The 14,721-nt window shown below is 39.5% G+C and overlaps 1 protein-coding gene across 2 annotated transcripts in view; it reads left to right on the forward strand.

The window, feature by feature from the left end:
- Window positions 1–152: 152 nt before the first annotated feature.
- Window positions 153–14,721, forward strand: part of TEAD1 (TEA domain transcription factor 1) — a 146,168-nt gene continuing 131,599 nt past the window's right edge. For both annotated transcript variants that reach the window (XM_088525821.1, XM_088525822.1), the window contains exon 1: window positions 153–299. The gene's annotated coding sequence lies outside the window, so the exon portion shown is untranslated. The remainder of the gene's footprint in view (window positions 300–14,721) is intronic.

The following is a 14,721-nucleotide window of genomic DNA, read 5'->3' on the forward strand; positions in this document are numbered from 1 at the left end:
ATTAGGGAAAAAAAAAAAAAAAGGCCTGGCGCTTCCGAGCTTCCCGACCCGCCTCGGGAGAGTGGGGCCGTGAGGTGCCCGCAGTTTCGTTCGCCTCCCCCTTGCTCTTTTACTTTAAAAGATGAAAGAAGGAATGTCCTTTTTCGCTGCTTCTTCTCTAGAGCTGCTGCCGCTGCTGCTGGTTAATTGCACATTCAAGTGGAAAATTTTCGGGAGTCAGCAGAAACATTGTATCCAAAAAAGACAAAGTCGCAGTTACAGCAACACCGAGGAGATTGTCCCTGGAAAACTTCCTTTCGGTAGGAACCATAGGGTTATTTATTTATCCGTAACGTTTTACAGAGATCTATTCCACAGATGTCCAGAGCGCTGATGTGGAGGGCCGGTTGCAGCCTTTGTTCCCAGAAGGAGCGTTTTCAAAGGAAGTACACTTCTGGGGGGAGGGAAAAGTTATACAGTGCCGCTTTTGTAGCGCGGCTCAAGCAGCGCGGCCCTCCAAACAACTAAACAAAAATAATGGAGAGAGGCAAAGCAAAACGGGGAGGGGGAACCCGTGCTCTCCTCAGCCCGTACAAAAGTCCGCGCTCCTACCTCTGCTGAACGTAATGCTGCGCGTGATTGTGCTCCTCTTGAAATCTGGTTTAAGTTGAATGGTGTTACAGTATAAAAATATTTATGAAACAATGAAATACCAGCCACCCATGTTTCTCAGGAGAGTTGTTAACTTATTAGAAACAAGTGCCTGCCTTTGATAGTAAGAAATGAAAAGTGACCTCCAGAAGTGCTGGAAAGTTAGGGAGCAGTTGTGTTCTGCATTTTCTGAATGAAAATGGATCCCTATATATATATCTAACGCATATATACACTCATATGCATTATATTTATGTATAATTAAAAAAACCTTCTTCATTATCAAACACTGTCTGGGAAAGAAGCTCCAAGAAACATCAGATTGTGCAGGCGTTTTCTGGTGTAAAGTGTTTTGTATAAGAAAGTAAGCTGAAATGGCAGAGCCTCAGGGAAAAAAAGTAACCGTGCAGCTGTATTGCTCTAATAAACGTATTTGCTTTCCCTTAATGTTGATAAAATTTGGAAATACATTATTGTTAGTTACCAGTTTTGGAGAGATATCTAGATAAAGGCAGAGTGTGGAGATGTACAGATAAAATACTGTATTTGGTAATTGCACGTTCAGTTATTAGGCAGTGCATCCAGGATGGAAATCTCTGTGGGAATGCCCCTTATTGGAAAAATCAAAGCACTACGTGCAATTGAATATGAAGCAAAACAATTACAAAATGATTATAATAACATTAGGGCTTAACTTTAAATTATATGGGACTCGCCATATATCCCTACGTTGGGAATGTGTGTCTGTAGGATATGGTGTGTTCTATCGCTATAAATAGTTGGGGAATACCATTGCAAGTATATTGGATTGTACTAGTGGTAAGATCGTGCTATCAAAAACAACACAGAAGTGGATATTAAATTTCTCACTTGGAGGAGGAGGGAAAGCTAGCATGTTTGTAAGTTTGTATATTAAACATGTATGCACACTTTATTTGGAAGAGAAATATAGGAATTATTACAGTGCATGCTCTTAGAGTGTGAATTGAAGATTTTATGTGTGGGTCACATTGGTAACTTGCATCGATTTAAAATCAAATTTTTCAAATAATTTTGGTTTAAAGGTCAACTTTTTTGAGATGCTTTTCTTTTTCACCTCTGCAGTAAAATGCACACACTATGCTGTGCAGATTTCGAGTTAGTCATGGTGTATTTTCTGTACCAGTAGGGATCTGCATTTTGTTTGATTCAGGTTTATATCAGCAGATCTGATCAAGCAGAAATTTTGGATGCAAATCATTTGTCTCTGTTTTTCAACTTAGTAATCTAGAAATACCTACTTCGCTGATAAACACATATTAAGAGTATTTTGAACATCAATCTTAAATATGCTGTTTTGGTGAGGTAAATATTACTATTTTTTTACACCTGGAAGAGTGTAACAACAGCTTTTAAGATTCAAATTACTGTTTTATATTCTCTATAGTTATTCAGTTATAGTGCTGAGTGGGATGTACACGAGCACTGAAGCAGAGAAAAATTGTGGTTTGACATGAACCTTAGTGAAGACAGCCTCTGCTTAAAGGGGTTTAATTAAACAGCTGAAAAAAGGACAACTATACTTAATTGTGAGCTAGACCCGCCGTGAATTTCCAGCCAAGGAACGATAGTCGTGATGTGTGTGTATGTGTGAGCATGCGTGTAACATGTTTGGTATAATTTGTAACTAGCATTTCTTTTTGTTGTTACTGTTGTTGCTGGACAGTGTAGTGGTTTTGGGTATTGCTAAGTGGTTTTTAGGCTTTGTTTACGACTGAAAACTTCAGGCTGAGTAAAGTCAAATGCAGAGGAAGAAAGAACTCTTGCTTCTTTCTTTTTAAACTACCTCTGTAGATAAAATTGTAAGCAGTCTTTCCAGATAAAATATAAGGAAAAAGTGTAATATAGACCTCTGAATCTACAGAAATAATGGGGTGTAAGCAAAGAATCTTTTGCTTAACAAAAAGTGAAAGGTAAAAATAGCTATGTATTGTGATATAACTCACAGCGCCCAATCTATGAAGTAGGGTGGTTACACAGTTGGAACAATTTCAGTAGACATAATCTGATTTTATTGGAAGGTGCCTAAGGTTGTTCTCAAAACATGATCTTGCATACGGTTTTGAATGTGTGTGTTTGTGAAAAGATTGCCTTCAAACACTGCATTCCGAGTGTATGACTTCTGACTGCACACACGTGCGTGCCCACGCGCTGCTTATTAATATGTTATTTTGTCTTGGCATTAATATTAATGTTTTATCTTTCGAGAGTTGGTAAAAACCGGCACTGCGTTTCTGAAATTATTCTATTTAGGAGAAGGGGGTGGGGGTGGGGTGGGGGGGAAGATTTGTTAGAGCCAGTTCTTGCTCAGGTTAAAGTGATGAGGATGACTCATGTACATAAACATTTGCTGGATCAAATACTAAGATATTTACAGCATATGCTTTATATGCATATTTAGTATGATACTTGATGTCTAACAGAAGGAAATGGGTGCTGCTCTGTGTGCATCTTTTCTTAATAAAAGAATATCAAATTTGATACATTAGTGGTTTTTTTTTTTCAAATTTTTGTGTTCAGCTTTGCTCATAATTTAAACTTGCAGGCAAAATTCTATTAAAAGTTGGCCGCTCCCTCCATTTGTGCTCTTATCCACACCCTGTGCAGATTCAAGGTGAGGGCTGAATCCTCACCTTGAGGATGTGGGTTTTGCTCTTGATCCCCCACCCTGCCCCGCTTCTCCTGGTGTAAATTCAGGTTAATTCCGTTGACTTCCTGCTGACCTATTCTGTACAGCTATACTATATTGCTCTAGTGAGGATGTAAATTGGCCCTTAAATATTATTTTAGAATGCCCAGGTCTTTAGAGGACCTATGTTCAGTATGAGAAAAGTAATATTTATTTAGTTCTGAGATTTGAGATTTAATTAGTATATTGTCATTTTGCAGCACTATGCTATTAATGCCTGCTTCAAGTAGGAGTGTTTTATATTCCTAAACTACAGTCATTTATTATTAAAAAATGTTAAGTGAGTCTCAACTAACTTTTAGAACCTAGAAGAGATAATTTACCTAGAAGAGGTAAATTATCTCCCTAGTGGAGACTGCTGCTAGAGATTTCATGGCAATGTATACAAGTACTGTAAAACTTAAATTATATCCTGTGATATATGACCAGATTAATGACATTATTTATTGTGAAGCCAACTTACTCTAAGCCACACTGAAGACACTTCTAGAAGAAAAATCTCTGCAATAAATTCCTGCTTTACAGCCATATCTTGCCCTCTGTTCTTGCACAAAACTCCTTTTGACTTTTGCAAGTGGAACAAGGATGGAATAATATTTCCTGGAATAATTTTGTGTTTGGTTTTAATGATTGCTCATTTCCAAAACACAGGAGAGTGAAAAGTTGCAGACCTCAATCCTTTGAGGCACCAGCTTTAAATCTGTTCCTTGGATTTGTTATATTAAAATTCATCTAGAATTTTTCTGATTTTGTACTCCTGACCTCTCTTGATTTTTTTTTCTTGTTTTCGCTGTGAAATTCTGATCCTATTGCAATCCCCATGAGTTTTGCCTTGTTATTAATACACCCCAAATTTCACCATCTGTGTTTGATGCAGGTTCAGTAACTTTGGGGCTGTTTCAGGTTATTAAAGTTCTCCCAGAAATAAATTAATTTTAAAATACGAGGAAAGAAGGGAGAGCTTTCTAACAAGCTTGTGTCAAAATCTGTTTTCTAACAACTAATTTGAAGTATCTTGTATGGGAAGCCTGTGAATGCCTTGCAGAGCAGCTCATCATGTGCTATATGCACTTATTTGTTACATGAATTTGTGTCGGTGCCTTAGTAACACTCTGAAAACCCATTCTGTGTGTAAAGCATAGCAGAAGCTTGCCCATTTGGAGAGGACAACAGACCCCTTTTCCAGGCTTTCCAGCTTGTGCACAGGTTTCTCCAAGGCGGCCCATTTTGTTTTGGCACCAGTCCAGTAAAGGTATCACCTACAACTTCTTGTTCTTTGTCTTCTAGTCATTGTTTACTGGAACAGCGTGATTACTACGTCCACATCCTGTCGTACGTTTCCACATGGCCTTCTTAGATTTCTAACTCTTATTAGCTCTTCATTAAACTTTTGAATCTGACATAGTCTGTGTGGTAGCAGAAGAATATGACTGCAAAAGGGAGTTTTGCTAGCGGGTCAGAAGGTAAAACTGGGAATCTCTGAGTGCTGGGGGCAGGGGAGGAAAGTTGAGGATTATGTGTAAAACTATTAAAATGCTATTGACTGGGAATCTAAAACAATGACGAGTGCTGTTGTTTTTACAGATACATAAACTGAAAACTGCTGCTAATGATGGGAAATGTTAATTATGTGAGAACATATTGAACTTATATTCTCTGGCATGAACTTTTTTAAATGCATCAACTGTGCTGCCTTTTATGCGCACAGCTTTCTAATTATCATAATTCAGTACAGCTCTGGCTTTTGGAAAGAGTTCAAGTGCAATCTCAACTTAACATGAAAGGAGCTCTTTTTTTAACGAGAATGTTCAAGAACAATTTGAAAAGATAATCTAAAAATGCTACATACTTAACTGGGTAAAAGTCAGAAAATAAATATGTTCCCATAACTGCCTATCAAAGCAGAACAGATTATTAGAGCAGAAAGTTACCTATTTTTCTCATTACATCTTTCACACTCCTACAAAACACAACTAAAACTGCATTTTTGTAATTGGATACTCTAGACACATCTACTATATATATTTTATATACATATATATATATATGTTTTTCTGTCAATTTTTGAAATGTTAAATCAAGTGAGTGGATTACTGTATTGCCATCAAAAGACTTCCTTGGACAGTACATAAGTAACAAAAATGTTTTTTTGTTTGTTGGTTTTTAAAGTAAAAAACATCTCTCATGATTTTTCTGGTATTAACAAATTGTGTCTCTGTCATGTATTAAAGCCCCCTTGTAAATCTTCCTTATCTATCAGCATTCACACCTTGCCTTCATGGAGCTTGCAGGGTTGTAAATACCAATTCTTTTGAATGTTTTCAAGAGGTTTTTTTTTTTTTTTTTAAAGGGAGAAAATTACTTTAACTTCTACTTGAAATATGCTTTGACAGATTTTTATTTTGATATGCAATCAAATCATTAGTTCTCTCCCTCTCCTTCTGCCCAAGATCTGTCTGGAAAAGGGCTGCATATATGATTTTTTATTTTCATATACTTGTCTTTTCCTTTACTGCAGTACATGCTACATTGCTAAAATGCAAAGAAAGCCCCAGTGAAACAAAATGACTTCATTTGAGCTGGCACTTAAGAGCAGAATTCACTTCCATAGTACTGAAATAAAAGAAGCCAAGTGTTTTAAATAGCCACTCCCCTAGGCCAGAGTGTTTTTAGAAAAGCTCATTGTCTGGGTGGGTGCTGTAGCAGTATGCCTGCCTCTGCTAAATCTCCCCAAGCAGACAGCTCCATCACTAAACTTGACATCTGGTTTACTCTTTGTTCACCTGTTTAAAAAAAAAAAATGCAAATAGATGAGTGCGCTATTGCCCTAGAGCTCCGCAAAAAAATAAAACTGCTGTTGACAGTTTGTCAAATAGTGCTTCCAGCCTAAGACGGCAGTAGCCTATTGTTATGCCAGCAACAGGCAACAGAAGTTGTGGCACCATATGGCTAGTATATGCTTCAGATAAGCTATCTGTTAATTTAGCTTATCACTAGCATTTTGATATGCTTCATGTTTGAATCGCCAACCAGTATGGCCTTGAGTGTTTTTGGTGCCAAATTGTTCCTTAACGTTATAGACATCACGGTTATTCCCTTGGTGGAATCTCTCTTCATTCATCCACCTCATGGTGCCCTGGAACAATGGTGATTATTTTTGGAATTAGCTGGTCTGTTTTTTTTACAGGGTTGTCTTTCTGTGAAGAGATTATAATTCAGGAATGACATTTTGGTTTTAAGGGGAGAAAATGTCAGAACAGACTTTGGAAGAAAAACTAAATTCATAGAGGTTTAGAGGCTGAAAGCTGCTGTTGTGTGGATCTTGACTAAAATATTTATTGTTTGGAGATAAATATTAATGATAGAAAGGAAAATTTATTTTTGTGTTTATCTCATGACTACTGCACATGTGCCTGTTTTTTTTCCCTAGAACTGTTTTGTGTCTTAAAATAAGAGGCAAGGCTCTGAAAACAATTTCATTTTCCACATCCCGTATTTTACCTTTATTACTTCAGTAAAGCAGCCCCTAAAAATTATACATCCATTTAGCAGCTGATCTTTAAGAATTTGTCATTCAAGATCAATGGAGAGTGGTGGAAGTTCCTTCATTTTTTCCTCATCCCCCTATGCCCCCCCAGCTTTTTTTTTCTTTTCTTTTTCTTTTTCTTTTTCTTTTTCTTTTTCTTTTTCTTTTTCTTTTTCTTTTTCTTTTTCTTTTTCTTTTTCTTTTTCTTTTTCTTTTTCTTTTTCTTTTTCTTTTTCTTTTTCTTTTTCTTTTTCTTTTTCTTTTTCTTTTTCTTTTTCTTTTTCTTTTTCTTTTTCTTTTTCTTTTTCTTTTCTCTTTCCTCTTTCCTTGGCCTAATCTGTTGTGGGGCAGGAAGGAGTCTCGCCCATGAATAGAGCCTTGCATTGGGAGCTGCGCTGGTGGCCTAGGGCTGCATGTGGGTGCTGCTCCCTGACCCGCTGCGTGCTCCGCGCTGCCTGGTGCCCCCAGGGCTCGCAGGGCGCTGCGCGCGGGGCCCTTGCTGCTGGCTGTGTGCATGCTGGGCGGCCCTCGCCGGGCGGCCCTCGCCGGGCTCGCCTACCCCCGGCTCCTGCATGCCGTTGTCTCCCTTTGCTCCCTAGCTACCTTGCTGCTTCCTCCGCCATTGCCGCAGTCAGGTCTTGCCGCCCACCTTGCTGTGCTCGTCCTCCTTGATGCTGGTGGTGGCTGTTTGAAAGAATGTGCTGCTTGTTCTGATACACTGCCTTTGGGCTTCCCGGTGCCTAACGACTGAGCTGAGGGCTGGATTGTCACAGAGAAGTTTGCAGTTGACTTATAAATCTGTGCGCTGACACCATTTTTCTGGTAATGGAAGGAGGTCAAAGAGAAGAACTTTTTGTCCTGTCCCTTTTCAGTGTAGCAATGTGGCAGCTCAGAGCAGTGTTTGCTCTGCGGCGGCCCCTCCAGCTACGGACAAAGTGGAGGTGTGGGCAGGGGCAGGAAGCTGGTGGGGAAGGAGGTGTCAGGCCCCTGCTCCGCACACCCGTGCGGTGCCCCAGGTCGTGGTGAGGCACTGCAGGCTGCTCCGAGGAGGCTTCGTGCCTCTGGTGAGACATGGTGCGTTGGCTTAAAGCTGCTCTGGGGATCGCCAGTTTGGTTTAAGATATAGAGCACTTGTCCACGGCACGTCTTGTACTTAGGAACAGCTGGGTGAAAATATTTTCTGTCCTCTGGCTTAGTGCAGATTAGACAAGTGATCTCTCACACTATCTCCTGTGTTGGAGAGGAAAGAAAAGGGGAAGGTGGGGAAGGGTAGGTGTTCAGGGTTCTGATTCTCTGCAAGGTATTTATACATCTTCCCTATGAACTGTTTCTATGTGCCTAAAGGTGAGAGGCAATTTTCACTCCACTGACCGATATGGTTATCACCCATAACATGTGTGGACATTTTGGACTGACGCGGCTGTTAAAACACAGCAAATCTGTATTTATTTGGTACAATAAGGTGACTTCATGTGTTTGATTTTTGTGGGTAAACTTTAGAGCCTCCCATCTGGTGTCTACTTGACCGGGGCTGCTCAGCATTTTGCTGATTCTCATTATTCTTTTGCGACAGTAAATCTGTAGCTCCAAATGAGGTGTGTTTTGCTCATTAAATATACTACTGTGTACTTGCAGTAATTTGTTTCCTTGCTTTGGGCCATGTTTACTACGTTCTTATTGACCAGCTATAGTTAAACTTTTGAAGGGGCATATCTGAAAAATGTTTTTAAAATATACAGCATCCTTTACCAGTTCACATGTGCTAGTAGTAATTGTTTGTTGGTGAGACAATGACCTGTAAACAACTTGATCTCTCAGATCTCCCAAAACAATACAAAAAATAATAGAAGGGCAAGAGAATTGTCATAGTTCTGTGGTACTTGGAAAATTAACGAATATTCTGGTCTCTAGGATGCTGGAAACAAATTTAAGAACCCTTTTTTTAGGTAGCAGGATGCTTTTAATGGTTCCTCTGTATTAAGGAAAGTACAGTATTGTAGGTTATTTATTTCTGGGCATGCAGTACAGGGTGAAGAGCCTGCAATTCAGCTAGCTATGCTTCTGTGCCCTGAGGTAAACTCTATTTCACAAAGGGAATTTTGATTATGGTCTACTGCTCTGTAGCATAGCCGAGGCTTCAAGAGGCAAGTGGTAAATGCTACCAACGAAAAGCTGGATAGGAGCCACTGACGTCATCTAAGTAAATCTGCTGTAGGACTATAGCCATAAAATGACTGCCAGCCACTGAGCGCACTTTGGCCTTTTCTTGTCAACTGTTTTAACTGCCGTTCTTTTTTTTTTTTTTTTTTCCCTTTTTCCCCAAGCAACATGCATTTTGTTTTCTTTCTTTTTGTGCTAGTTGTGCACATGGTGGAATATAGAAATGCTAAACTCGCCCACCCGCCCAGCACTGTACATCATATGGGAGTGACTGCAGATTGCAGTTCAAAAATTAAAAAGTAAACCAGTACTTTTCTGTACATGTGCCTAGCAGAATTAAGCTTCCGTCTTGAGCTATTTTTTAGGTGCAAGGATTTGGCAGTTCAGATTACAGCATACTGATGAGATTTGTGTTGTGGCCAAAAAGCATTTTGATGCACTGGAGGGCATGTGTTCCTCTGGAAGAACTAAAGGCATAAACATGGCTGCTTGTGCATTCTGAATTAGCACAAAAACGCTGGCATTTCTGAGTGCGTAAGATCCATGGTGTTAGTCATGGCTTTCAGAAGGACCAAAGAAGCCCCAGTGACCCCTGAAAGAGAACTTTGTTGTTCTTTCAAACATCTAAAGGTATTGTTACCAGCTGATCTTTGATTGCACGTATTACACATAGTTAAAGAAATAGAGTACATCAACAACAGCAACTCTGGAATGTATCCATTCAAATATAGCCGTAGATATTTGCGTACCTAAGCTATAGTAAAAAGTACATTTGATATGCTACCTGCCCACTACTTGAAGTTTAGATGTGTCAGGGCTGTAACAAAGATAACTCTTTCTTTGACAGTGAATTTTGAATTCATTGTCAACATTCACTTGAAATGAATTTCAGAAATTTTAAGATACTTTTTTTTAACAGAGTATGTTTTTTAAGGAAAAGGGTGCATAGTAAACATATTTATAATTATTAGCCAGTGTGTTCCTTGACAATGTTTGTTTACTTGATTTATTTACTTTTTTTACTTCAAAATGAGAATTAAGCATCACTGACTGTTTTTGAAGTTTATGAGTCTTATGATCAGAAATATATTAAAACCAGTATCTTATCCATGAATCATTAGATGAGTCAGTTCCTGAAACCACTACAAGCCTCACAGTTCTTGGCTACAACTGAAAGCAGGAAATCCAGGCTTCAATAACTTCCTTTCCCAGTACTGGCTATGGCAGTGTTAGTGGTTAGTATATGCTGCTTTTGTAAGCAATAGGAAGATGTATGTCTGAGGAACAAAGGCACTCGAGTCAATTTGCTGAAACTGTTTATAATTTGTGGTCTTGATTTGAATGTCAGGATATATTGGCATATACTACATTCTGCGCTGCAATACATTTTCCAACAGTGATATTCAGAATATGGAACAGAGGGAGCACACTATGGACAGGTCTTGGACAAATCCCATCTCCTCAGTTTACCAGAACAAAAAAGGAAGAGAGTTTTAGTGATATCATCAAACTGCTGAATAGTAATGGAAAAGAGAATTGAACCCATAGGAGTAAATTTGAAATGTTTATTTAGCAGTTACTTTGTTTTATGCTTGTGCAACAAACTATTTTTATGCTGTTTCAGTGCTCCAAAAGGACTTGAAAAAAAACAACCCAAACTTGGAACATGTAAAATAAAAACACATGATTTGTTTTTCAGTTGCTTTTTTTTTTGTAGTGAAAACTGTTTGCCTCCTCATAATCAAGGACACATTGATTGTCTCTGTGTCAGCAGAGCAGTGTTGGCTACAGCATCGTTCTCTTTAAATGTGGAGTGCCTGTACACTGTAACATCTGCTCGAGAGGATGTACTATTTACCTTTTGAGCTAGCGGGACCAGCTTCACGTTTGGTACAATGTTGATGTTAATGTGTTTGCGCCTGGAAAGAATTCAACCCTTTATGTTTTTCTTAAATATTATAAAAGATCATTTGGTATCTTGCACATATTATTTGGTTAATTTAACTCCCTGATTAATTAGCTGCACATAAAAGCCAAACCTACCTTCCGTAATTGTTCCTTCCTCCAAAAAATAGTCTGTTTGTAACAAACTGGGAACACAAGTATTGAGAGCAATGAGGTAGTTAGGCACTGCATAAAAAAGCTATTTTTGGCAGTGTTGATTAAACTAGAATTGATGATGTATATGCAGCATTGATTAAAAATGAATATAGGCAAAAGGCAGCAAGGTTTTTTTCTATTAATAATACATGAAATCACCTTATAAGCAAGCTACAGACTGGATTCCTTCTTAGCTGGTGTAAATCAGTGTTGATAAATTGACCCCAGTGTAACTAATGGCCATTTAAAGGTTATGCTGATCCCATAGTGATGTGCAGTCTGGTCCTTCTTGAATGTTGTGTCTGTCAGGCGGTGTGGGCTGGGAAAAAAGCAGGGGGTCCACACTGTCCTGCAGGCAGCTGAATGCTGAGACCCGTTTTAATACGGAGACACATGCCCTAAGAGTCTTTTCCCACCTCCTCGTTCTGTCCATGGAGGTCTACATTGATGGGAAGGCCTGGAGATAGTCAGCTCCTCGCTCAGGCAGCAATACCAGAGTTTCTGAGGAGTTTTCAGTTAGAGGGTGAGGTTGCCCTAGGGGAACTGGAAACACCATTCTCTCCCGGTTGGTAGGTGTGTGTCAGTACTTTTTTCTGGATGCTTTTCCAATGGCCCATGCCAACCACTCATTTTTCCCACAGTGGTGGCATGAGCGGCCCTCAATGGCCAGTAAGGTCCATCCTGGGATAAGCCATTGGGTTTATTTTGGCAAAATACAGTAGTTCTTGATGTGCTCTATCGCAAGCTGCTCTGTCAATGTGGTGGAATCAGGATATCTCTTGAAATATTTAAGTCATTCAGCTGTGAACAGGTAGATAATACTATATTAAAAAAAAAAAAAAAAGTAAATAGGGTAACTGGTCTGTAACTGAAATTCTGCTTTTGACATTAAACTTTCCCAGGGCAAGATCCTTACTATGAGCAGGGAGCTTCCCAGGGAGGCAGGTGTTTTTTCTTCCTGTGCTCTTGACTGGTTCCTGGAGCTTTGTTCACAGGGGCTATGCCAGGGCCCAGGCTGTTTGCGTGCCCAGGAGAGCCCACGTAGCTCATGTGGGTCCTGCCTGGTGCAGGCAGCCAGATACTGGAGCTCCAGGGTTTGCAGCGATCAGCATCACACGACCTATTGTGGATTTCACTCACTGCATTGTAATTAACTTCTTGTAATAACAATAATTATGATAATTAACTTACTGAAATTACAAAGATGATCTTCACACTACTTTTGCATGTTGCTTTTGGGACAGAAATTTTCTTTGTTTTTTTTTTTTTAATGAAAAATCAAGCACTTTAGCAGCAGAGAATAGCCATGAATTTACACAGGATCAAAGCATGCGTAAAAGTCATTGTTCATGTCTGTGACCATATGAAGGGTAATTTTCTATTAATATTAAATAACTGATTGTTTAAGAACAAAGAGAAAATCTTCAAGTGAAATAAGCATCTAAAAGTTTTAAGTGGGTTATAGTCATGCTTGCTTTCATTTATTTCATTTGCAAAGAAATGTAAATGATTTAATATTGTTTCCAAGTTACACAGTCCTTAACATGGGAATTGTAATGCGTAAGAGCTATATTTTTAGGAAGTTGATATTCTGCAGATGTGTATGAACTGAACATCTTTGTGTTACTATCGATCTGAGAGGTACCCTGTTGCTCTAATGTAGATTTTGGTGTGGGATTAGAAGCCTGGGGCTTTGAATTACTTGCTGCCTGTAGACCAAGTCATCAGTGGCTAGTGATTGATTCATTAATTAAAATCAATTTAAATGGATTTGTAAGCCTCATGTAACAGATTATCTTATTAACAGCATGAGAAAAGCAGTGTGATCTGCAAGGAATGTGTAGCTTTAGACAAAATGTGTCATGATTTTGACGGGAGAATTTTGTGAATTGCTGTTGCTCTAAGTGATCTATGCAAATGGAAGTGCCTTGCCTTAAATCCTACATTAAACAGACTCTTCCTGTTGAGCATTTTTTTTGTTTTTTGTAAGACTCCTCCAAAAGACTTGATTTTAATATAAATGTGCATGCATGTGCTTGTGTTTGTGTACGTGTTCATGGTCATGGAGACACATTAAGTATTGCCCAGAGTCTGACATATTCTGATCTTTGAAACTCCGTTTTTTTTCTTGAATCTCTCTCTCGTTCTGTCAGAAAAAATTCTCAACACGAAAAATCATTTTCTAAATTACTGGGAACAAAATGACAGAAAGAACATCTAATACTGCTTAATCTATGGCCTGGCTGCTCAGCAGTGCTTTCTATTGAGGACACTTGGGACAGCTGGAGGGGCCACATGGGCAGAGGGGAATTCTGGCAGAGGTGAAAGTGCCGAAGAGATGGCAAGGAAAGCCTTCCTGGCTGAGAGAGGGGGGACTTGTCTGTCTTCTTTGCATTCGTTTTTAACTTCTTTTTGCATAGAGCTCTACAGTGAGCCATTCCTGGCAGTTACATGTATTATGTTCCTGTGAACAGGCATCAAGAATATCTGTGCCAAGGCCTCGGCAAAATCAATGGGAATTTTGAATCCAGTTTCAAACAGAGCAGGGCTGTTCCCTTGAAATCATAGGCTTGCCCACAACTTTTCAGTAATCTCAATAATGCGTGTACTCTCCAAAGTGATTTGCAACCCAGGCTACTCCAATAAAGGAGATTTTAAATGGTGCATGCTTTGTTGTAGCATCTGTTCTGCACTTATTCCTTTCTTCCCTAGTTTGTGCTCTCTGTGCATTTGTAATTAGGGGGCAAACTGAATTAAATTATGAGCTCCCTTTTTGATTGCACTGAAGCTAGTTTCACTTCGTGTTTCCTCTGTAGTATTGCAGAAATGAAAGAATCTATAAAAATAGACAATAATAAGTGGTTGCTATCAATTTAAAAATGATAATGACCTTTTAAAATGTGCACTGCTATAATATTTTTATGGCCTTAGAGACATCATCCTTTCAGTGCACAGGTAATTCTTTACAGCAAAATGTTGATGCTGAATTTGGTTTGTTAGATAATCCTAACTGTCATTGGCAGTATGGGTTGCAAGTCGTTAAGCAAAGAAGAGTTTCCAACTGGCTTGACACAGCCAAGCCATTTTTAACTGGCTTTGATGAAATTAAATATGAAATTATACAAATGTGGTCTCTGCTAAGCTAGAAGGCTTTTTTGTCACATGAGGAAAATTGAATAAGGTGTTTGAGACATGTCATGCTGAAATAAGTGCAGCAGCTACTCATTTGTCCTGTAAGAACGCGCAGTGGTGAACATCAGGTTTGCTCCCTGGTCCTCTCATGAGACTCTTTGGTTTCTGGCCCTGGTGTTTACCCTGCTGTGATGCTGGTGGGCTTCTCCCTGCCCACTGCCTCCTGCCAGTTCCGCTGAGGAGAGGAGACCTGCAGAAGCACCGAGAAGTGCCGATGGGTGCGAGACCGCCCCACAGCAGCTCATGCGAGCCCTCGGGGAGCAGAGGTGCTTCCCGAAAGGCCTGCATCGCTTCTGCTGGCAGCACCAGCACCTTCCTTTGGCTGAGCCTGTGGGGCAGCTGCTCCCACGTGGATGTATGTGGGCAGGGAGGAGCTGGCCCGCCG

Source organism: Tinamus guttatus, unplaced genomic scaffold, assembly GCF_059628265.1.
Source record: "Tinamus guttatus ecotype Peru unplaced genomic scaffold, ASM5962826v1 Tinamus_guttatus_pri_ptg000240l, whole genome shotgun sequence".
Taxonomy (NCBI): Eukaryota; Metazoa; Chordata; class Aves; order Tinamiformes; family Tinamidae; genus Tinamus; species Tinamus guttatus.